The sequence below is a fragment of the Terrapene carolina genome, unplaced genomic scaffold (genome assembly GCF_002925995.2).
Source record: "Terrapene carolina triunguis isolate 2854851 unplaced genomic scaffold, T_m_triunguis-2.0 Scaffold84, whole genome shotgun sequence".
NCBI classification, from domain to species: Eukaryota; Metazoa; Chordata; order Testudines; family Emydidae; genus Terrapene; species Terrapene triunguis.
Genome location: NW_020664435.1, coordinates 31,741,856 through 31,764,593, shown reverse-complemented (window position 1 = coordinate 31,764,593; position 22,738 = coordinate 31,741,856). Strand labels below are relative to the sequence as shown.

Genomic DNA, 22,738 nt, shown 5'->3' with positions numbered 1-22,738 from the left:
TGCAGCAGCACTTTAAGCACCGTACCGGCAGGGCCACTGATGGGGGCGCGCAAAAGGGGCAGCTGCCCTGGGGCTTGGCGATTTAAAAGGGCCTGGGGCTCCAGGCAGCGGAACCCCAGGCGGCGCAGGCTGGGCAGCGCTGAAGGGCTGGCTGGGGGAGCCTAGACCCCGCCCCTTCCACCTGAGGTCAGACCCCTTCTGGGGGCCCAGAGCCCAACCCCCTTGCCCAAGACCCTGGCCACCCTGCGTATTGGTAAGTCCTTTAAGTTACTTTCACCCCTGTCTATATCTGATCTCTGTCCTCATTCTCAAAGCAAATCTGCACAACACTTTCAAAAGATGAGCCTGGGAGCTTAAATTCATATATTTGCAAGACACTAAAAATCCTGGACTGAATAGACAAACTGGATTTATGGCTTATTATAACAACCTATAACCTACTAACAAACCCCACCTACCACTAATCTGCCTTTTTTCTTTCTCCCTTCCCTCCTCCTCTATGACCTGAAAAGTGTTAATTGGCCACTTCACCTTAAGTGGTCCCTTGAAATATGCATTAATTAAACAAACAATCTGTTCCACCTTATATCTAGCTGTGGCACTATGGCCTGGTCTACAGTACAGAGTTAGGTTGACATAAGGCAGCTTACGTGGACCTAACTCTGTAAAGGTATGTCTACACAGCCAATGTTAAAGCGCTGCCACAGCAGCGCTTTAATGTGGCCATGTAGTTGCAGCTCCAGTGTTGGGAGAGAGCTCTCCCAGCACTGTAATAAAACCACCTCCGCAAGGGTAAGAGCTCCCAGCACTGTAGCACTGTCTACACTGCCACTTTACAGCACTGAAACTTGCATCCCTCAGGGTGTGTTTTTTCACACCCCTGAGCAAGAAAGTTTAAGTGCTATAAGTGGTAGTGTAGACAAGGCCTAAGGCCTTGGCTACACTTGAGAATTCGCAGCGCTGCCGCGGCAGCGCTGTGACGCGTGAGTGTAGTTGCGCCACCAGCGCTGCGAGAGAGCTCTCACAGCGCTGCAAGTACTCCACCTCTCCGAGGGGAATAGCTTGTAGAGCTGCGAGCGAGCATGCAGCGCTGCAGGCGCTGATTACACTGGCGCTTTACAGTGCTGCACTCGGGGGGGGGTGTTTTCACACCCCTGAGCACAGCAAGTTGCAGCGCTGTACAGCACCAGTGTAGCCAAGGCCTAAGTGTCTACACTACAACATTGCTCCTGCTGCTGTAAGTCCCCCACTACACCAACTTAATAACTCCACATCCGTGAGAGGCATAGCACTTAGGTCAGTATAGTTAGGTCAACAAAGTGTTAGTATAGACGCTGCATTGACTCTTCTGGCTGTCAGCCTCTGGTGGCTGACAGAGGTACCAGCCTCTGGTGTCAGACATCCCAAGCCCTGCTGCCTGGAGCTGGTACCTGGAGCTGGGCGGCGGGGTCTGGCTGTCAGTGCCCAACACTGACAGCTGGTGTAAGCGCTCCTGATGAGGATGCACACCGCCAACAAAAGGCGCTAGTGTGGACATACAACACTGATTTAATTACCGCGGTGGTTGTACGTCGACATAACTTAAGTCGACAATTTTGTTGTGTAGACATGTCCTATGAGTACATTTCCCAAACCTGAAGAAGAGCTCTATGTAAACCACCTTTTGACAGCAGTAGCATCTGCTGCAGATCCAGAGAGAATATTTTCTTCATTTCAGTTTATTAAACTAGCTTAGTTCAATGACTAGTTCATTCAAAGTTAAGAAACCAACTGAGAGCTGAAAATGCAGGAAACCTTGTTTTCCTCTACCAATCTATACATAAAAACCAGGTGAGAGAGGATGTGATCTACTAGTTCTAAAATGCTGAAGGACAATGGTAAAGAGAACCAATCAGTTTAATTCACTACTTTGTTTAATAAATCAGCTAGTTTTAAATGCAACACGTTTTGATAAACCTTTTCTCTTATATACCCAATATCTTTAAGGTAGTTTTATTAAATTAATAAATACAATTTTAAAATGCAGTTTTTGTGCATTTAATTGGATTTGAATTTCCAATGAGGCCCAGGCCAGCCCCCACAAGGAGCGCGGGAAGGAGCACCACCCAGCTCCATTCCTGGCCCTGGCTACTGCTCCCAGCTTTGGTCCCCATACCGCTGTCTGTGTCCCTTCACCCCCGAGCCATGGCCCTGCTCCTGGGCCCGGGGGGGAGGGGGAGAAAGGGCAGACAGGGGTAAGGGGAGGTTCAACCTTGAAAAGTTTAGGGACCACAAAGTAAGGAATGCATTATTCACTATTTTCTAACATAAACAATGTAAAAGTTAAGCATTTGAATAAGAATCTGAATAAATGTAAGCTTAATTGCTTAAATAAATGTCTATCGATATAGCATATCTTCCTGGTTAGCAAAAAGAAGGACCAAATTTAGTGCAAAGACTACATTTAGTTGCAAATCAACATGTTTTAAGGGTTACTAACCAATGAGAAACAACTTTTAGGAAGATAATTAAAAAGTACAAATGCAAAACAAGATTAAAATTGATGATTGAAGTCAAGGCTTGCTGATTTAATTCACAATTAAAATTGGTGGTTTAAATTGCTTTGTTTTCTAGTGAAGGTCTTTTGATCCTTCCCAACCACCTCCCATCCTTTCTTTGTAGTGAAGTCTTTGCTTTCGTGGTCTCCCAAAAGAGGAAAAAGAGCCAAGGTTCACCTCAGAGCTGCTGGCTACTAGTGAGATGTGAATAGTAGGTGAAGGAAGAAGTACATACTACATTATTCTACGGAGCTCCCTCCCAAGTCTTATTTCTAGGTTTTAGCTTCTAAAATATAATTTTTAACACACACACATCCCTCTGACTTGACTTGTGTCAGAGAAACTCCTTTTATTTGTATTTACAATTGGTTTGGGCATCCAACTGTATGTATGTAACCAACTACATACATTCGCCATTATCTTTTCTATCAGACAACAAACCCATCATTTCTGAGAATCGGAGATGGGAACAGAATACCTCACTTCCTCCTCGTTCAGACCTCGGTGCTGCGCACACTGCCCCATAGGTTAACCAGAGGTAATCTGCACACAGCGATTAGTTAAGGGCCAGATCCTGCAAACATTTAGCGAAGCAAGTATTTCTTACTGACGTGAGCAGCCCCACTGAAAATAGTGGAGCTACATATCAAGTATCAGAGGCGTAGCCGTGTTAGTCTGAATCTGTAAAAAGCAACAGAGGGTCCTGTGGCACCTTTAAGACTAACAGAAGGATCTACATATGTGAGTAAGTGTTCTACAGCTACTGCGGGAGCGCTCAACAGAAAAACAACGAAGTGGAGGTCTCTATAACACAGTACAGGTAGCGTCTGGTGTGTATGTCACAAGCAAGTGCGGTCACTGAATTGAAGGAAAATTTAACTCTGCGCAGAACTGAGATGAGCGATTGTTTCAGTGAGACAGCGAACAGCAGAGGAAACTCCACTCCCGTCACCTGAAGGGGCAGAGACGCACAGAGAGAAACCCCACCCCAGGCCCTTCCAAGCTCCATTAGGCGAGACGCGGCTAAGCACGAGCTAGCCCGCTCTAAAAGCTGTCCAGGGAAAGAGATCTTTGTGGAGGGGGACTGGGTGGGGAAACGTCTCCCCTGTCCCGGAAGGCGAAGGCGCGGAAGAGACACTCTAACCCCCGTCCCCTCTCTCTCCACCTCGGGCTGGGAGACGGTCCCCAAACTTTTCTCTGGCCTGTTGATCTCTGCCCCTCCTCAAAGCAGCTACAGGAGCTGATGCTCGTTGGGGCCAGAATGGGGGGCTCGGGCCCCCTCTCACCAGGTCGGTTCCCCCGTTAGACAACACGGCGCGGCTGAGCCGCTTGTTTAGTGGCTCAGGACGGAGCTGCAGGCGGCCCCGGCCCGAGTTCGGCTCCGTCCGCCTCTCTCTTACCGGGTGGCGTCTAGACTCGCCTCCTCCCGGGAGACCGGGACACATCCTCCAGCGCGTCGCGCAGGTCCAAACCCGCCCCTGCTCCGCACAGGCACAGACCGAGCCGGCCCCGCCCAGATCCCTCCCCCTAGGCCGGCAGATCCGCTTCCCGTCCGGGCGCCGCTGGGCCCGGCTGCTGCCAATGAGTTTCCGGGTCACCGGCCTGAGCTGCTGTTGCTGCCGCTGGCGTCGGCAGTTGGCCACGAGCTGAGCGGGACGGGGCTGCAGGCCGGGCCGGCGCGTGAGGCGCCGCGGAGTGGGAGGGAGGCGCCGGGAGGAGGGCCCAGCCTGAGCTGACGGGGAGCCGCGTCGGGGGCCCGTGAGCCCCGTCGCCGAACAAAGGGCAGCGACCGAGCGTCCGCCGTAGAGCCCGGCCAGACCCCACTCCCCGCCCCGGCAAGCCCCGGACGCGGCCAGACCCCGCTCCTCGCCCCAGCCAGCGCTTCACTCGGGGGACCCCGGACTGGGGGCAGATGGAGGTGCTGGATGCGGGGACAAGAAGCGGAGGGGAGAGACCCTCTGAGGAGCCGGTGAGTGACCCGCTGTGCCGGGGGCGTGTTCCCTCAGGCACGGCCCCGGTGCCGCCTGAGTGCCGGGAGACGCGGGGGGTCCGCCCCTTCTCGGGTGCTGCAGTGGGCTGGGGAGGGAAGAGCAAAGGCGCCGCAGACAGATAACAGCCTCGTCCTCCGCATGTCTGCAGCCCTTGGCATCCCCGGGGGTGGGGCAGCTAACTGGAGCCAAATGTTGAATGCAGCAGGGCAGCAGAGATTTGCTGAGGAGTCCAGTGCAGAGGAGAGAGGAGGCGGCTCTAGGGATATCTCGGTTTTGGCTGCCACCAAAACAAAAGCGATCGGAAAGGCAGTATGTGCGCCTGTATATACTGTACTGTAGTGCTTATTAAACATTACCCTCTGGGACCAAAAACCACAGAGTTAGGCTAATTACTAACTGGTCTGACACGCCCTATTTTGAAGAACCCAGTGTAAATGATTTTGGTGAAGCCTTAATTGTGGGAGGCTCAAGAGACACCTCAGCTGTTTAAGGCATGTGTGTCAGACTATGGAAAATATATGGTGTGGGCATTATATAATATATGCATGCATCAAAATTTGTTGCTTATGAGGAATCCATTGCACTTCCCATTACGAGTTTCCACGCCGAGTTTTAGTAGCTTGTAATTCATGAGACAGCAAAGGGTTGGCAATGTGTGGTGGATTGTTTACTTGGAAATTTCTTGTGTAAAGAAGTGGGGGTCTTCAGTTTTTCCTCTGTTGAATGGTATATGTAGGTATCACTTACCAATTTCTGTTTTTCTGGGTGCTGTACTGTGAATTCCTTGAGACCATTAAGAAGACAAGAGGGGAAATATAAATGGTAGTTTTGTTGTACCCACAGAATTGTAAGAAACTTGAATTGTCGTGGCCCGGTATCAGTTCCTTTGTTTAAAAACAAATATTTGCATTGACTTTAAGAAGACTTTAGGAAATTTTTTACAAAAGAGGAATATTATAATAGGAGAGAGTGTGGGAGGCTTGTGCAGCTATAATTATAGTTGTGATCCTTTTGATATAACCCTATTTTCAGGATGTATAGCTTGGTTATAAACAATCACTCTAGGCTGAAATTGAGTATTCAGCGTTTCAGATTGGAATTTTTTTTCCATTACAAAACTGAGCCCTGATCCTTTAAAATTACTCACGTGCATAAGTGCTTGTAGGAGCCCTTGATTTGCATTTAAATTATAAATTCAAACCTCCTTATTAGAAAGTGCGTGGATTTTTTAAAAATAAAATAGAACCATACTAATTGATGTTTGCTGAGTCCTCTTCCCCTCCCCCCCAATCAAGGATACAGAATCACAAAATGCCCTTTGTTCACTTTTGAAAGTGTAGTTTGGTTTGAAATGAGGTTTAGATACTGCAACTGAATGTAAATGAGTGAACCCCTGCATCCATGCAGAACAACATTGGCTTCAGCAGGTCTCCATGTGGGCACTGGAGTGAGACTTTTTTTTTTTTCCTCAAGTATTACTCTATGCAGATTAATGAAGTAGAACTGATGAGATTCTTGGCTTTCTGTGAGCTGAGGGGTGAAAACGTTATATATGTATTGGTTTTCCTTGGTGTGTCTGTGTGTGTGTTTTTAAATAGTAGTTAGTGCATTACTCTGAGGACTTAGTCTCTCTTAGGTATTTGAGGAAAAGTAGTAAGTGTTCTTTCTCTGAAAGAAGATATTGCTACCTATAAACAAGAAATATTTTCCAACTAAAATTTTTAGGGACTTACATAGCCTGTTCATTTGGGGTTCATGTACAACAGCTGACTGTATACAGAGGGAATGAGGTAACATAATTCAAAGCAGGACTTTCTGGGCATGGAAAGAGCAAGCAGCATGAGGAGAGGAGGAGTCTCTTCTGGAATCTTATCCTAAACCTTCCTGTGCTCCTGTACTAGAATAATTTGTTCTCACACCTATGATGTGTCAAGGAGTTGGAATTTAGGAAGTTAATGTTGTTGCTTTAAATAGCTTACTTAGTTGTAAATTGAAATTAGTATATCAAATGTGTTTCATACTTAATTATAAATTACAATGTTTAAAATATCTGAAGTAATATGTAAAAGAGAGGACTTGGCCATTATCTCATTTATTGCCATCCTCTTGTCTATAGTGTCAAAACAGTGCACCATGAATAAAGACTCTTAAGACAATATTCACTAATGTGGTCAGAATTACAGATTAGTAAACAGAATCCAGTGAGACTACTGGTAATAATTGTTATGCCTAATAGTAAAGATAAAATAAAATTGCAAATTCAGGACCTTCAGTCGTAAGTTACTTGTGACGATGGTTTTGTCACTTCTTCGTCTGTAAAATTCTGTGCGCGCGCACTGTCGCACACTTGATTTCTTTCTGGGGAACATGCAACTTTATTGACAAACTAAAAAAAGTCAGATTTAAAATGTACTCAATAACCTTCCTTTAGGTATTAGCCATTGTTTAATGGGGAAACTTTAAAAAAAAAAAAAAAAAAAGTATTTATTTAGAACCTAGTGTACTTCTGTCTTATAGACTGTATTTCTCTTTATTTGCTCTTTATTACGTGAGGCAGTTTAACTGATTCTTCACCCAAATAATTATCTGCAGCAACACAGTTTTCTTCTCCTCTGTTGTGGAGGACTGTTGGTTGCCTTTTGCACTGGTCAGTAGTATAGCAGTACGGGCATGTTGTTGGTGATTTGGTAAGTTTGTGTGATTGTTGGACAGTTGACTTGGGGACCATTGACAGTTACCTCTACCTGTCTTTCTTGGTACCTTCAAGGTTTCAGGTGCCCTATGCTAAAGTCCGTATAGATTTGTTGTAACTGTATAACATTTTCTAGATAGCGTGTGACTTTCTGTTGAGGGACTGATTAGCTATGTGAAATCGAGGGTCATGAATTCAAGTGGGGATTAAGCAGATGGTGATTAATTCTGCAGCAAATATATTATTATACAACAATGATATAGAACAAGGAAAGATAAATATTATGCTTTTTGGAGTTTTCCATTAGGTTGCTCTTTAGTTAATATTCAGACTGACACAAAATGATAAAGAATTTAGTGTTTCAAATGTCTGAATGCTGCCTGATAGCCTCTAACTTTCCAAATATTGTATGGGATCTGGTCACACTGCTCCGCTGGAATTCTTTGAAATTGTAAATGTAAGTATCATTAATGTTGCAAGACTTTAAATGAAAATAAATACTAAGATCTATGCTTTCTTTTTAGAAATTTTATTTAATAAAAATTACTAGATTTCTTTAGCTCTATTATTTTTATTTCAAATGGAGCTGGTGGCATCGTCTTTCTTTGTTTCCCATTCTCGGTGGGTATATCAGCCTGTCATCACTACAGTGTCAGAGGAGTAGACTTTGTATTTTTCTACTTTACATTATTAATGTGTAAAGCTCAAAGTGTGTGGAGTGCTTCATCTAAATAAGATGTGTCCCAGCCCTAAGGTGCTTTCAGTCAAATAAGTCAAAATGTGGGTGTGAGGAAGAAGGGATAAACACACCTCACTCACTTAACTTGTAAGTTGTGACATACATACATCTTGTTAATATCATGACCTTTTAAATTCCCTTTTTATCCTTCATTTTTGCCCATCTGTCCCCAATCCTCCCTCTGTACTCTGTTAACAATGCTTTCCTTTCCCACCTCCTGATTCCCTTGACCCCATCATAGACCTTGAGTTGGGTGTGAGTTGCATCACAGAAGGATTAAAACAAAAAATATTTAACCAAGTCAAGAAAAAACTGAAGTCCCAAGTGCCAATGTCAAAAGGTGGTCTGGTGAGATCTTTATCCTTTCCTGCTCCAGCAGTCTATTACAGTGTTAACACTCTTATTTGGAAATACACCTCTACCTCGATATAACGCTGTCCTCGGAAGCCAAAAAATCTTACCGCGTTATAGGTGAAACCGCATTATATTGAACTTGCTTTGATCCACCGGAGTGCGCAGCCTCGCCCCCTGGAGCACTGCTTTACCGCATTATATCCGAATTCGTGTTATATCGGGTCGCGTTATATCGAGGTAGCAGTGTAACTTCGAAAAGTTTTAAAAAATGAATGGGTTTTTCAAATACTATATATAAACTAAAGATACCCAATCCTCACCTGAATCAAACCATCAGAACATCTCTAGGTAAACTTTTGTCAAATAAAAGAGACTGGTGATTTTCCTTTCCTTTAATTCTAAACATAATTTGGAATGTTGATCTTAACATTGAATTTTCTCCTGTTTTGTGTTAAACTGTAATACTACTTAAAGTAGCCTTGTGCTGTAATCTTATTTCATTTTGCGTTGAACAGAGACCTAAATTATAAGACTGAGAAATTCTAACATTTCAGAATTTTGAGGGACGATCACAGTAAGAAAATATAGTAGTAACTGATAATGGGTTATTGTGCTGTAATAGATGTATCTTTGATTAATGCCTAGTTCTTAGTAAACTCTTCAAGCATCTACCTCAACTGAGCAGCTGCATGACAACATTAAATCTGTAGAGTTCTCTTATAATTTGTGATTGATCCTAAATTGACAGGGATGTCAGACCTTTGTCCATGGAATTATTATATAACTGTGTTGTTTACATGTAAATGCTACACCTCTTGGTGCTGGGTGAGCAAACTTTTTGGCCCAAGGGCCACATCTGGGTATAGAAATTATATGGCGGGCCATGAATGCTCACAAAATTGGGGTTGGGGTGTGGGAGGGAGTTCTGGGTTGGGTTGGGGGATGCAGTGCGGGGGGGGTGTGAGGGCTCCAGCTGGGGGTGTGGGCTCTGGGGTGGGGCTGGAGATGACGGGTTTGGGGTGTAGGAGGGTGCTCCGGGCTGGGACCGAGGGGTTTGGAGTGCAGGAGGGGGATCAGGGCTGGGCAAGGGGTTGATGCGTGGGGCGGTGGCTCAGGGATGCAGGCTCTGGGTGGCGCTTACCTCAAGCGTCTCCTGGAAGCAGCGGCATGTCCCTTCTCCAGCTGCTAGGTGGAGGTGGAGCCAGGTGACTTTGCTGCATGCTGCCCCATCCACAGGCACCGCCCCTGCAGCTCCCATTGGCCGCGGTGGTACTTGGAGCAGAGCCCCCTGGCTGCCCCTACGCATAGGAGCCTGAGGGGGGACATGCTGCTGCTGCTTCCGGGAGCCGTGTGGGATGGCCTCCAACCCTGCTCCCCGGCTGGAGCTCGGGGGCCACATTAAAATGGCTGGCGGGCCGGATGCGGCCCGCAGGCTGTAGTTTGCCCATCCCTGCTGTAGGGTCGTCTTTTGTTCGTTTGGTTTATTCCCATTATACGGTCAGCCCCTCCACAGTTTGGGAGCATTTCCATCTTATTTCTTGAATATGTGCCTCATGAACTTTTTTCTGATCATCTAATTCATTCCAGAAAGACCGCATCTGTACCTGCAGTTTGTAAAAGTGACTTCAGTATGGTTCTTGTTGCCAGTGTTTCGCTGGCCTTTCAGATCCCTTGAATCAAGTTCTTTTTTTGGCATCCCCCATTTAGGAACTCTATTATCATTCAGGGAAGCTTGTAGGACTCCCCCTTCCGCCCCTTGAGTGGTCTGATGTGGTTCCTTTAACTTGTGATCTGATCTAATTCCTTTAAGAAATTATTCAAGGTCCCCCAAAATTTTGACATCAGGGAATTTCCCCTAGCTACCAGGAAGTTTGAAACCCATGGCCATCCCCTCACCTTTAAGTTTACACACTGGGTATGTTTCCTTGACTACCTCATAGAGTCCTATAGACTCTTTCTTCCTCATGGCTACAGTCCTTCATCCACAGTCCAAATTTTTAGCAGGGGGACACCTTTATATATGCTCTACTTTCCCACAACCAAAATAGATTGCCCTTAGGCTTCACTCTTTCTTGCCCCAGACTGGGTCCAAATAGTCTTTTGTTTAGACCCTGCAATACCCTGGGCCCCTCCATTGCATGTCTGAGTATCTTTACAGTATTAGTCTGGTCCTCCCCAGTTTTCTGAGTGCACTGCAAGACCAGATATGTCTTAGTCATTGTTCATATGGGGGCAGACCCATCTAACATGCCCCTCTTGCTCACAGTCAGTGCACACAATTGGCAGGATCCCAAACCGCCTTCCCTTTCTATGTCTACAGTGGCTGATCCTTTCTAGTCACTTGATCGCCTCTGTGTTGTGGATGCTACTTGGGCACTTACCAAAACAGGAGATGGAGCTCCCAGGGTCGTTGCTACCCCTCTATATGTCATCTTAGGAGGGTGAACGTCTCACAGCAAAGGAAGGGGTCTTGCCTATTTTGCTCAATCATTGCTCCTTGATGGGATGGGGATCTGGTCATCTCATTGTTGGTACCAGTTGTGAGAGGGTGCCATCCGAGAGCACCCCCTCTCATGCCACAGCACCCTGCGCTCAGTTTCCTCCTGATTCTCCCAATAATTTATTCACAGCATTGTCTCTTTAAAGTATTAGCCTCCTTCTTGAGGGTCTAATTTATCAAGTCTTTATACAGTATTGTCTCCCTTGGCCCTTTAGGCCCAAACCCATTCCTTTTGGGGCTTCCCAATCACCCTTGCAGGACACTCTGTTCCTTCACCTTGCTTTAAGGGAATCCACAGTTCTTGTTCTTGGGATTTGCTGCAGGCAGACTTCCTCCTGCCATGTGCCTCTCCAGGCTGTCTGCCTTCTCTCTTTCTTCTGGTTCTCTAGAGGCTTCTGTTTTTGTCTCCCCAAAAGTCATGATTTAGGCACATGACTGGACTGTTATGTGGCTTTGATTATTTACTTCATTTGGGGAGGTGAGCTAAGTGTGTTACAGGTGTGGCCATATAAAAGGCCAGTCACTCCGTGACAATGATTTATATAAAATGTCACCAAGATATCAAATATGCATCCATAAGAACACAGACTTTTATGTGTATGAGTGTATTGGGAGTCAGATGTCAAGGTAATTGATAAGTTGAGAATTTTATATAAATAGGTTTAAACTTAACTTCTTTAAATCCCCTCCAGAATTGGGACAACTAGATATGCCTGCCTTCTGCATACATATACCAATTCTGTGTATGTCTTAATGAGATAAAAAGACTCTGATGCAAAGGCCACATTTACCACAGCATGTGGAATGGAGACTTTTACATTGTAGCCAAATAGTGCATTCTCCTTATACAAAATATGCATTTTAAGCTGTAGTTAACCACCTAGCATTTACTTTATTGTAAATTTGTTGTTAAAAATGTAATAACATAGATATTTCCAAGTCTGCGTGGTTATATAGACCCTTACATTTGCTGGAGTACCCTGGATTCTGTCAATCATAATTGCTGATGACAGTTAAAAATGTAGATCATGAGTCATTCTGAGTTTAGCATTCTGGAGGTAACATATAGCTCTTGTTGGTGAAAAGACTGAGAAATTTGGACACACAGATGATCCACAAGGATTTACTCTTTAAAAGTCAGTTTATTTTGTAAGGTTTACAAGTCTTGATTTTTAGTAGTGTCCAGAAATTTTTCTTTTAACAGGCTCCAACAGTGATATAGGTTTGAAAGACCCAAAGAATTTTAAGTGAATTTGAACTGTTGCAGTCAAAGATAGTAGCTGGTCACAGCTTACTTTTTCCTTTAAGCAGCCTGAAAGAAGCATTAGGACTCCTCCACAAGACTTTGTGAAAAAAATAGGTAAGGACCTTCAGGGATGAAAGGACCTGTACTTCTGTTTCAGTTCTAACCAATTCACCCAAGAAATAAGTCATCCCAAAAATCTATTTTGTAGAGAGTTTCTAGGATAAAGCAAATGGAAACCTCTAAATTTTAACCTGATTAGTAGTTGAGCTAGAACCTTTAATTCAAAAATACCAGATACAAATACAGCTGAACCCCTGTTTTACTAAATAATTAGGGATTTAGGAGTTCATAAAATCAAAAACTTCATAAAATTGAACATCTCAAAATTATAGTGGGTACGGTGCATAAGTTTTGTATGGTGCACTAGGTCGCTTTCTTGTCCTTCAAAGCACTGCAAAGCTATTTTCATTGGACTGAAGGCATTGGCATGTCAAGGGATATCTACTTGTTCTTCATTGGCGCCACTTTTGTTATGTGCTTTATTTATTTTGTGTCAGTAAAAAAAAATAGATTTGTGTAACTGGTCATTCAGAAGACTGTTTGTTAAATCGAGCTTATGTTGTAAATAGAAATTGCTAACTACCACTTAAAGGTCTGTAAGGCTGAACTAGAATATTGTGAAAGTGTCCCATTCAAGAAATATTCCTTTGGATAGGAGATGGCTTCCTAGTGTTTTTAAGGGCCTGATCCTAAGTCCATTGAAGTCAATGGGAGTCTTTCCATTAATTTCTATGGCTTTGTTTCAGGCCTTAAGAGATTAGAACAACTATGAATATTGTCACATTCAGAATAGAGTGCTTCTGCAGTGTAGGCAGGAGTATATGGCAATTTCCTTGCTGTTATCTCCTGCTGTTCCATTAACCTGGTGCCCCAGTCTCAAGGGACCAGTTGGAAACAGAGTGGGGAAAAGGCACCTCTTGAAACAGAAGAAGCTTGTTTGTTGGAAGTTTTTATTTTATTTTTTACCACCAGTACCATAAGGCTTAGGTATGTCATCAGTCACATGCAGATGGAACCTCAGAGTCCCGCAAGAGCAGTCTTTCGGCCCCCTATGGAGTCCATTCTATAGGTTAGGAACCATCATACTAATAAGAGAAATTTAGAGGAGGAAGATGCTCGTTCTGCATTGAAATTAATGGGAAAAGTTTTGAACTTGAGTGTTAACTTAAGTTGTCTTTTTATCTATGTATATATCTTCAACGTAAATGTAGTTTTCTTTTGACTTGACTTGTATATTATTTACAGATAATGTCTAGGAATTTCAGATGAAGGCAACCTACAAAATAGCTTCCTTGAGAAATGATGAAATTCTGATTTCTTTTCCCAGCACTTCTGCAGCTGCAGTCCATTTGGACTAGACTGTTATCCCAGATCATCCTTCCTCTCATCCTTCAGCCTGAACCTTACAATAATTACATGAAGGAAAAAAAGTTAATACAATGCTAAGGTCATACGGTTAATCCCACAGAAGTCTGGAAATGCCAAAATTAAAGTTGACGTGCAAGGTTTTGAAAAATGTTTCCATGTGCATATGCATTATGATAGCATATTTAATCACACACTCGTATGAAAATACATTATTTTAACCAATCATAGGTATATATGTATAGCATCTTGTAATGTTTTAATTCTTGGGTACTTTAATTTTGTCATAATGATATGGAACTGCTATGTTTAAGATATATTTTATAAATTGTATCAATGCCCCTGTAGTATACATTTTGAAACAAATATGCCTCTGAACAGTAATTTATTATGTAATGTTTCACATGCTGTTTCTTGGGGGAAACACACTTAGCATTGTATTAAACGTATATAATAGTTTATTGATGTATCAGATCTCTTTTTTTTTTAATGTAATACCTTGAAAATGTCTTAAACTTAATTTCTCTGAGTAGGTGATGTACTTTTCTTAAAATATTAAACTTTAATTTCACCAAGAATTTGACAATTTATGCATATGCAATAATTATTTGAAAGCTATGTAAATTTAAAACTAAAAGTAAGTTTAAAACTAAATTTTCCCATACTACAACCTGAAAATATTTTTCCAGGTGCTGAGTATTTAAAGGACTACTATCAACAACTAGAAAAATTAAATTTTTATGAAAACTTGGTATTTACTGTAATTACGAGTAAGCCCTATGGTCCCAGTCCTGTAAAGAAATGCATTCAAGTAGACTGTTTTTCCTGCATGTAGCCCCATTGAACTCAAATGGCCTACATGTGGATACAAAAGTCTTGTCTGTGTGCAGCTGTTTGTAGAAGAGGGACCAAATATTCCTATAACTGAAATGATTTAGTGGGCAAAAAAACATAATCCTTGTATTTTTCAATGTACATTTCCCACTACAGTAAGCCAGTTGTCTTCTCAACAAAAGAGAACCTTCTTTGTAAAGAGATGTGGAGGAGCAAAAAAACCTTTTGGGAACCCACAATTTTTTAATAGGAACTTGAAAACCAAAAAACAAAAACAGGGTACTATATAAAGGGTGCTCTGTCAGAAACTTGAATTTTTACTGCATTAAATAATACTAATAGTGTGTTTTATAGTAATATGTATTAATGAAACACACTGTTAGTGACAAAAGTATTGACAAAGTTCATGTTATAAATCAATCTTAGAGCAATTATTATGACACTTTACCAGACAGGTAGACAATCTATTTTCTTGCCTTTTATTAGGATGATAGATAAAAACACTAATCTTAGTTTCTGGCACCCAAGTAAAGTATTATCACAGACAAGTGAGTGAGTAGGATATTGCAGGCTATTGTACTTTAATCATAAAATATTATCTGTATGGATATTGAAAACTTAACTATTTCTCTCTAATGTACTTCTGTCATATGCTATTAAGTACATTTTTCTTTGTGCTTCATAGACTGCTTCTGACATAGAATCGTAGGACTGGAAGGGAGGTCATTTAGTGAGATGACATGAGAGGTCATCTAGTCCTGTCCCCTGCTCTCATGGCAGGACTAAGTATTATCTAGACCATCCCTGTCAGGTGTTTGTCTAACCTGCTCTTAAAAATCCCCAATGATGGAGATTCCACAACCTCCCTAGGCAATTTATTCCAGTGCTTGACCACCCTGACAGGAAGAGTTAGTACATAGAGTACTACACAATAATAAAAGATACCATATGTAGGCCCTGTGTACTCAGTTGCACGGTGAGACCAAATTCTGTTGCAACATTTTATTCCTGTCCCCATGAAATATTCTTCATTCCCATCCCCCACAAACAGCCATAGCTCTGGCACATGGTTGCAAATGTTAATTGACATAACGTGTTTATTTTATAGTATGATTGTTTCTGAGGATGAGTATTTTTTTCCTCTGTGCTCCCTAGGTGGCTCCCAGACCCCTTCCTGCTTAGCTACATGAAACAGTGCCGGAAGCATACATTAAACCAATTGGCCTTTTCCTTTATGGAGAAAGCTGCAGACCAAGAGGCAGTTGCGGGAAGGTCCTGAAAGGGCAGTGTGTCAGAAAATTAATGTCTGGTGCCTGGCTCCATCAAAATGGCAAATTTCATGGCATCTTGGACCAAATGCCAAATTATACATCTGCTAAACTGTGAAGACAACAGGGCCCTAATTGAGATGAATGGGGCAGGTCACATCTTAGAGCTATCGTTTCATGCTTTCTGCAAATGCAGGCAGATGATACTGCTTCAGTTAACCTTGTTTCATGTGTTCAAGGTTTTATCTGTTACCATAATGGCTAGGAACATTTTTTTTTTTAAATGAAAGTTCAGATTTTGGAGCATAGCTCTGCAGCATATTTCTGACCCCAGAATACACAGGGCCCCATTGTTTTGAGAAACAATCTGTATGACATTATTTGAGCAACACTATGTAATTGTAATGTCGTGTGGAGATAATCTAGGCTTACACGGAATTAGGAGGCTAATGCTATTTATTAAAAGAACTCCACTAATTTGCTACATGCTATAACAGCTTGTATAGTAGAGTAACTGCCAGCAGTGCTGGTTACAATACTAGGGTAGCCTTAAAAGTTTACCAATAATTAAGGTTTTCATTGTATTGCAAATGTAAAAGGTGACATAATTTTAGTTGCATGTTCAACCTTAACTTTGGCATTTCCTGATGAGTACCTAAGCATGTAACCTTAATATTACATGAACATTGCTTTTTGCATTTAGTTTTCTGTTTTTTAAAAGGAAGTGGGCAGCGAGAAAAATGTTCCTCAAATGGAGCTATTTCATCGGAAGTCAGTAGGATCTCACTGCCCATACCTTAGGCTTCCTGAGTTTCCTTAATCTTTATTTAGCATCTTGAATATTAAAATACTAGATCTTGTAATTTCACATTTATTTTCCAGCTGGTTAATCATCTTTAAGCTACTTGGAAGTACACCTCTACCCCGATATACCGCAGTCCTCGGGAGACAAAAAAAATCTTACCGCGTTATAGATGAGACCACGTTATATCAAACGTGCTTTGGCCCCCCCGTTCCTTGTTCCCTGACTGTCCCCTCCAGAGACCACCCATCCCCTGACTACTCCGATCCCTATCCACACCCTCACCCCCTGACAGGCACTTACCGGCAACGGTGGGAAGTGGAAGCAGCCCGGCCCCAGCCCGCTCCACTCCGCCACCTCCCAGCCGTGGCGCTCTGCTTCCCGCCGTCGGTGAGTGCGGGGAGGTTGGGGAAAGGATGCCGCTACGCACGCACCTGTGGCGGGAAGCGGAGCGATGCGGCCCCAGCCCGCTCCACTCTGCCACCTCCCAGCCGTGGAACTCCGCTTCCCGCCTCAGGTGAGTGCGGGGAGGTTGGGGAAAGGACGCCCCCCGTACTCACCTGCAGCAAGAAGTGGAGCGCTGCGGCTGGGAGCTGGCGGAGTGGAGCGGGCTGGGGCCAGGCTGTTCCGCTTCCGCAGCTGCTGGTGAGTGCGGGGGGATCCCTTCCCCCAAGCGACATGGCTGGGGCCGGGGCGAGGGAAGCAGAGCGGGCTGCTCCCGGCCCCCCACTAATCCCCCAGGCCACTCTGGGACTGCGGGGCCCCCAAAAGTGCCCTCCCACAGCTCCTGCCTCCCAGATCCTGGGTTGGGGGGCAGCCCCTGACCGCCCCCGAGACCTCTGCCCCTTATCCAGCCCCTCGGCCCCGGACTGTCCCGGCACCCTTAACACGCTGCTCAGAGCAGTGTGTCAGAGTTTTACCGTGTTGTATGCGAACCTGCCTTATATTGGGTTGCGTTAGATCTGGGTAGAGGTGTAGCTAAATTTATCATCATTAAGAAACTGTCTTATTAAAGTAGAACCTCAGAGTTATGAACACCAGAGTTACGAACTGACCAGTAAACCATACACCTCATTTGGAACCGGAAGTACACAATCAGGCAGCAGCAGATGACCCCCACCCCCCAAAAAAACCAGCAACAACAAAACAAAAAAAAACCCAAAAAGGCAAATACAGTACAGTGTTAAACATAAACTCCAAAAAAGGGAAAGGAGCATTTTTCTTCTACATAATAAAGTTTCAAATCTGTATTAAGTCAATGTTCAGTTGTAAACTTTTGAAAGAACAACCATAACATTTTGTTCAGAGTTACGAACAACCTCCATTTGTAACTGAGGTTCTATTGTACTATTTAATCTGATTTAAAGAACATTCATTACCATTTACTATCATTAGGCTAAATTGTTTTCCTAGAAGATGTCCCAATAAAGCATCCATTCCCAATTAAGTAGAGTGTATATACACACACACACACACACACACACACGATAAAACGTGTGTGTGTGTATAATATATATTTTTTGGCACATGCTATATATAGGACTGCAGCGGATTCTAGAGTGAAGGGCAGTAGCCAACTGGCACACAGTATATTATACAACAGTGGGGTGTTGAGGACTAGGAACTTTGGGTATGTCTGCACTACAAATGCTACATTGGTAAGGCTGCAGGTATGCTGCAGTAGTGTAGATAGTTGCTTCAGTGACAGAAGGGGTTTTCTGTCACTAGTAAATCTACCCTCTCAAGAGGCAGTAGCATTGTTGACAGAAGAAATCCTCCACCGACCTAATGGTGTTCATACGGGGGCTGATGTCTTCTTAACTAGGGGTTTGTCTACCAGGCCAAAAAAAACCTTGCGGCAGTGAGTCTCAAAGCCCAGGTCCACAGTCCTGGACTCTGATGCTCACTGCTGCAGGGTTTTTTGCCATGCAGATATACCCCATGTGTTTCAGGTGTGAATTTTTCACTCCTCAGAGCAATATAGCTAATTGGACTTAACTTTTAGGTGTAGCTCAGACCTTTCTAGAATGACACCAGCATACACCCCTTCTGTAAAATGCATCATATGCTCTTTAATACAACTGTACAGTTCAGTCTTTGTTTTTAAGGATTTGCTGGAAAATTCCACGTAATTCAAGATTTGAATTAGTGGCTTCAGTGCAACTAGGTATTTTGAAGCAAGTATTTATAGCACTGATTCATTTTCTTCGGTGTATTGATAGTGCTACATGTAGTATATTATCTCTAGGCTTGGAAACGGTTTTTTATATAATTTTGGTGGATAATATTGGCTTTAAGCATTTTTAAAACTTTTATCAATTTAAATTTTCACATTTGTGGAAAATTATGGGATGACGGTTAGACACAAATTATTTAATGGCAATAGATGCTGAGATTCAAAAAGTTAAAGCTTTATAACCATTAAAGCGCAAATTGTCAACATCATGTGTCAAAATATATGAAGTAAATATCCTTAAACTCTAAGTTCTCCAGCATTTTCTTACTAATCTGCAAATTTCAATTATTATTAATAGAAATATTTTTCATCAGTTTGTGTGCATACGGAGAAATCAACATTTACTAATAAATGTAATCCTTCCAAACCTAGTTCTCACTTGCTTTGTAGAGAAAGACAATGATTTAAAAAGCATGCAATCCAAACAGCTCTTCTCCAGCTTCCATTCTTTCTGGGTTGATAGATACTGATGATTTGTCACACACCCCTCAAGGTCATAAAGCCATACAAATTTGGATCCATGACTAGAACCTTTTTGTGTTTTGGCTTTTGGCAAATCCACAAGACCATAGTGCCTCATAGGGAATTCATTCAGTGATCTTGTGTTCCTATCTGTAAAATATGCAGTGTTGTCATAGCCGTGTTGGTCCCAGTATATTAGAGGGGCAAGGTATGTGTTTTATTGGACCAACTTCTGTTGGTGAGAGAAGACAGGCTATTGAGTTTACACATAGCTCTTCTTCAGGGCTGGGTAATCTGTATAATAGTATTTACAATGTTACAATTGGGTAGACAGCTGAAGTTTTTGACTTGAATGGAGAGGACATGATAGTTAGCTATCTGAGACGTAAGTTTAGCACAGCTGAGAACTGGGTTCTGTCAAATGCACAAAGTAACTGAAAATGGGAAAGTAACATTTTCTTATCTTTTAATTATAATAACATTAGTTGTTCCTTGTAACACTAAAGTGAATTTGAGACAGAGATGTGGTTTTTGAAGTTGACATTGTCCTATTAGGTTCCTTAACTTGTCTTTAAAATACATATTGAAATTTGCCTAAAATCTGTATTAACTTAATGTTTTTTCTCATTGATCTTAATGAGGAATGACTATTCTTATTCCTTTAACTTGTTTGCTGTAAGAAAAGTGGTAGCCTGCAAGGAATAAGTTTAGCGAGAGCTACAGTCATCAAAGCAGGACTTCAAAAGTTCATGAAAAATTTAAAAATATTCATAATTTGGTATATTTATCTACTTGTAGAGTGTTTCCTAGGAAAACAAGAGTGTTAAGTTTTGAGACAGGCCCAAAAATCTTTGATTTCATGGGATTGATTACTTTATATCATAGTTTGATTTTTAGCAGCAAATATAGCTAGTGCCCTTTGGAAATCTAAAGGAGCTAATGACTGTTGATGATATCTCTCTATAAAGAGGGAGTGGGTCACTGCTGATTCAACCAATCTGGTCCAAAAAAAAGTCCTCATTCTGAAAACGTTAATATAAACTTTGAAGAAGAAAGTTGCGAAAATCTACTTAACTGGGTCCACCCTTTTGCTGTTTGAACACCCTAAAATACATTCCTATCAAACTCCTTTATGAAAAAGGAAAGAGAGTTGACCTCCTAGGTCAGTTCTTACTTTGGACTGCATATAAATAATTTCCTCCAAGTGCTGTCCTTGATCAGTGACTGTAAGGCTTTCTGGCTGATTCAGAACTAATGGTGTGATCAATTGTGGCGTATGAAGGTCTAAAGCAGCCTCTCCTTCATAGAGAAAGCCTTGGTTAACTTCTCATAATGCCGGTTTTAAAAGGAACCTGACTGCAGCTGCTACTTGTGAGCATATCCCATTGAACAGTTCTCATTTTCCTTCATGTGCAGCAGCTGCATAATCAAGACCACAATCCCTATAATTCAGAGGCCACTTCCAATAAACTTAACTGTGTAGCACTATTTTGGGTCAATATTGTTTTTGTTTTTTTGTGAACTGAAGCAATTGTATTCAAATTTTGTCACTTGGGAACTTGAAAGGAATGAGAACACCATCTAATACTAGTGGTGACTGAAATTATGCACTGCTGTTTGATTTTTTTTTTCATTAGTTTTGTCTTGAAAAGAAAATGTCTGAGTGCTTTGGGTGGGGCCAGTGGCCATTCTGTAAAGAGGCTCCAATTAATGGCTTGAATGTTTTACTGTATTATGTAGAGTTCATAAAAGGAAAAATGGGCAAGCCTTTGCGAGGATGAATTGTGTCAGTTACATCAAAGATTTCCAGAACAGCCAGTCTCTAGAATATGTGAACCTTCTCTTCAGTTTCTCTCCATTCCAGTCAAAGCATATTCTGACATTCTAGTTTTATATTAGCTTTTTAAAAAAGCAAACAGCATCCTGAAATGGATTTGAGGGATTGCAGATTACTTAATCTTTTTGTTTTGAAGCACATTCTTTTATTAGAGTAAATTCTTGGTTATGCCAGTTCTTTGAACTTATGGATATTGGAGTCTCTGATATGAACAGCTAAATTAATAGGATTTTTCTTAACATCAGTGGGAAATAACATTCCCCCTCTGTACATTTTTTTTTTTTTTTTTTTTAAATTTGCATTGCAGTCGCCCGGCAGCGAAACACGGGCGCTGACAAAGGAGCAGCAACTGTCTGTCACAGAGAGGGCAATGGAAAGAAGAATTCTGGGAATTTCAATCCACGACCGAGTCCCCAATGAAGTGATCAGACAGCAGATTGGAGTGCAGGATGTCGTTGAGAGCAAGCATAGTAAAAGGTGATGGGCCGGGCATATAGCAATGCTCACTGACAATTGATCGACTGCAGCTGTCGCTGAGTGGTACCCATGGGAACTGAAATGACCACTCAGCCAACCTCCAAAGAGATGGGAAGATTTTATTGTGAAAAGATATGGCCACACATGGAGAAGGAAGGCCAGGATACAAGAAGAATGGAAGACTTATTGTGATCGGCACAGTCTATACGAGGGCCGAAGAACAGATCGATCACGGTGATTGCAGTAGCATCTAAAAGCCCCAATTGGAACATGGACCCCAGTATGTTAGGCACGGTACTAGCATGTAGAATGACATGGGCCCAGATTATTAAAGGTATTTAAGTGCCTTAGGAGATTTTCATTAGTGTTAGGTAGCTAGCCCCCTTGGCAGCTAGGCACTTTTGAAAATCCCACTATGCACCTGTCTGCACCTTTAGTTGCCTAAATGCCCTTAAAATCTGGCCAATAGTCTCCACACCTAAGCGCTTCAAAATCTGTTGTAAGATCTGAAGTGGATGTGACCACAGTAGTACTGAAAGAGATGAAGGTATGCAATTGGAAGTTGAGGTATCTTACTTGGGTTCAAAGAGTTTAGCGTGCAAGTAAATGGGAGTCCATGCAGTATAGGCTTAATTTTTACAACATTAATTTGGTTTTCATTTTAAACTGTAGTATTTTAAAATAAAGTCTGAAAAGGAGAGTAGCTCCTGTCCAGTATATTTAAAATTGTGAAATCACTTGTGACAATTTGGGGAATCTGTCTGTAGATTCTGTTCTGGTTGATGCTATGTTTTTCCTCATGAAATTGCTGTTTTTTTTGAATACCTCATTGTCCATATGGAATTCACCATGAGCTGTCTGGGCCTGTAGCATGTGTCCACCAGACTAAGAAGAATGGCGAGTAGTTACCTTAAACCAGTTCCGGAACGGAACGCCTTGCATAAGTCGGGGAGCGTCTGTATATGATACCAAAAAACCTCCCCTCCTGTTCCTGGATATAAATCTGTTACAGGATATATTCTTTTACAGAATTAGAAATTTTCTCTATTGACAGATTATTTCATAAATTGTCTAAAGCATCTGCATACTGTCAGGTAGGATACTGGATTACATGAACCACTGTGGGTCTGATCCAAGTTGGCAATTCCTATGCTGGATGAAGAAAAAGGACAAATAAATAAAAATAAACAGGATCATAACTTGGTCCCTCATCTTCTGAGTCTTCTTTCAAATTCTTTTGTGCTGTTTGTAGCATTGTAGTAGGAAAAGGGGCCTTGGGGCCCAGACATAACGTCAGCATCTTGGTCTCCTCTGATACAGAGGCCCTTGTACTCACCA

At 42.4% G+C, this 22,738-nt stretch overlaps 2 protein-coding genes across 4 annotated transcripts in view; one reads left to right on the top strand and one right to left on the bottom strand.

Annotated features, from left to right (window-relative positions):
• KRIT1 (KRIT1 ankyrin repeat containing) overlaps positions 1-4,022 on the bottom strand; it is a 52,810-nt gene extending 48,788 nt beyond the window's left edge. The window contains exon 1 of the mRNA XM_024219029.3: positions 3,938-4,022. The gene's annotated coding sequence lies outside the window, so the exon portion shown is untranslated. The remainder of the gene's footprint in view (positions 1-3,937) is intronic.
• Positions 4,023-4,145: 123 nt separating this feature from the next.
• The window catches only part of ANKIB1 (ankyrin repeat and IBR domain containing 1), a 172,427-nt gene continuing 153,834 nt past the window's right edge, over positions 4,146-22,738 (top strand). For all 3 annotated transcript variants that reach the window (XM_024219035.2, XM_024219036.2, XM_024219033.2), the window contains exon 1: positions 4,146-4,506. The gene's annotated coding sequence lies outside the window, so the exon portion shown is untranslated. The remainder of the gene's footprint in view (positions 4,507-22,738) is intronic.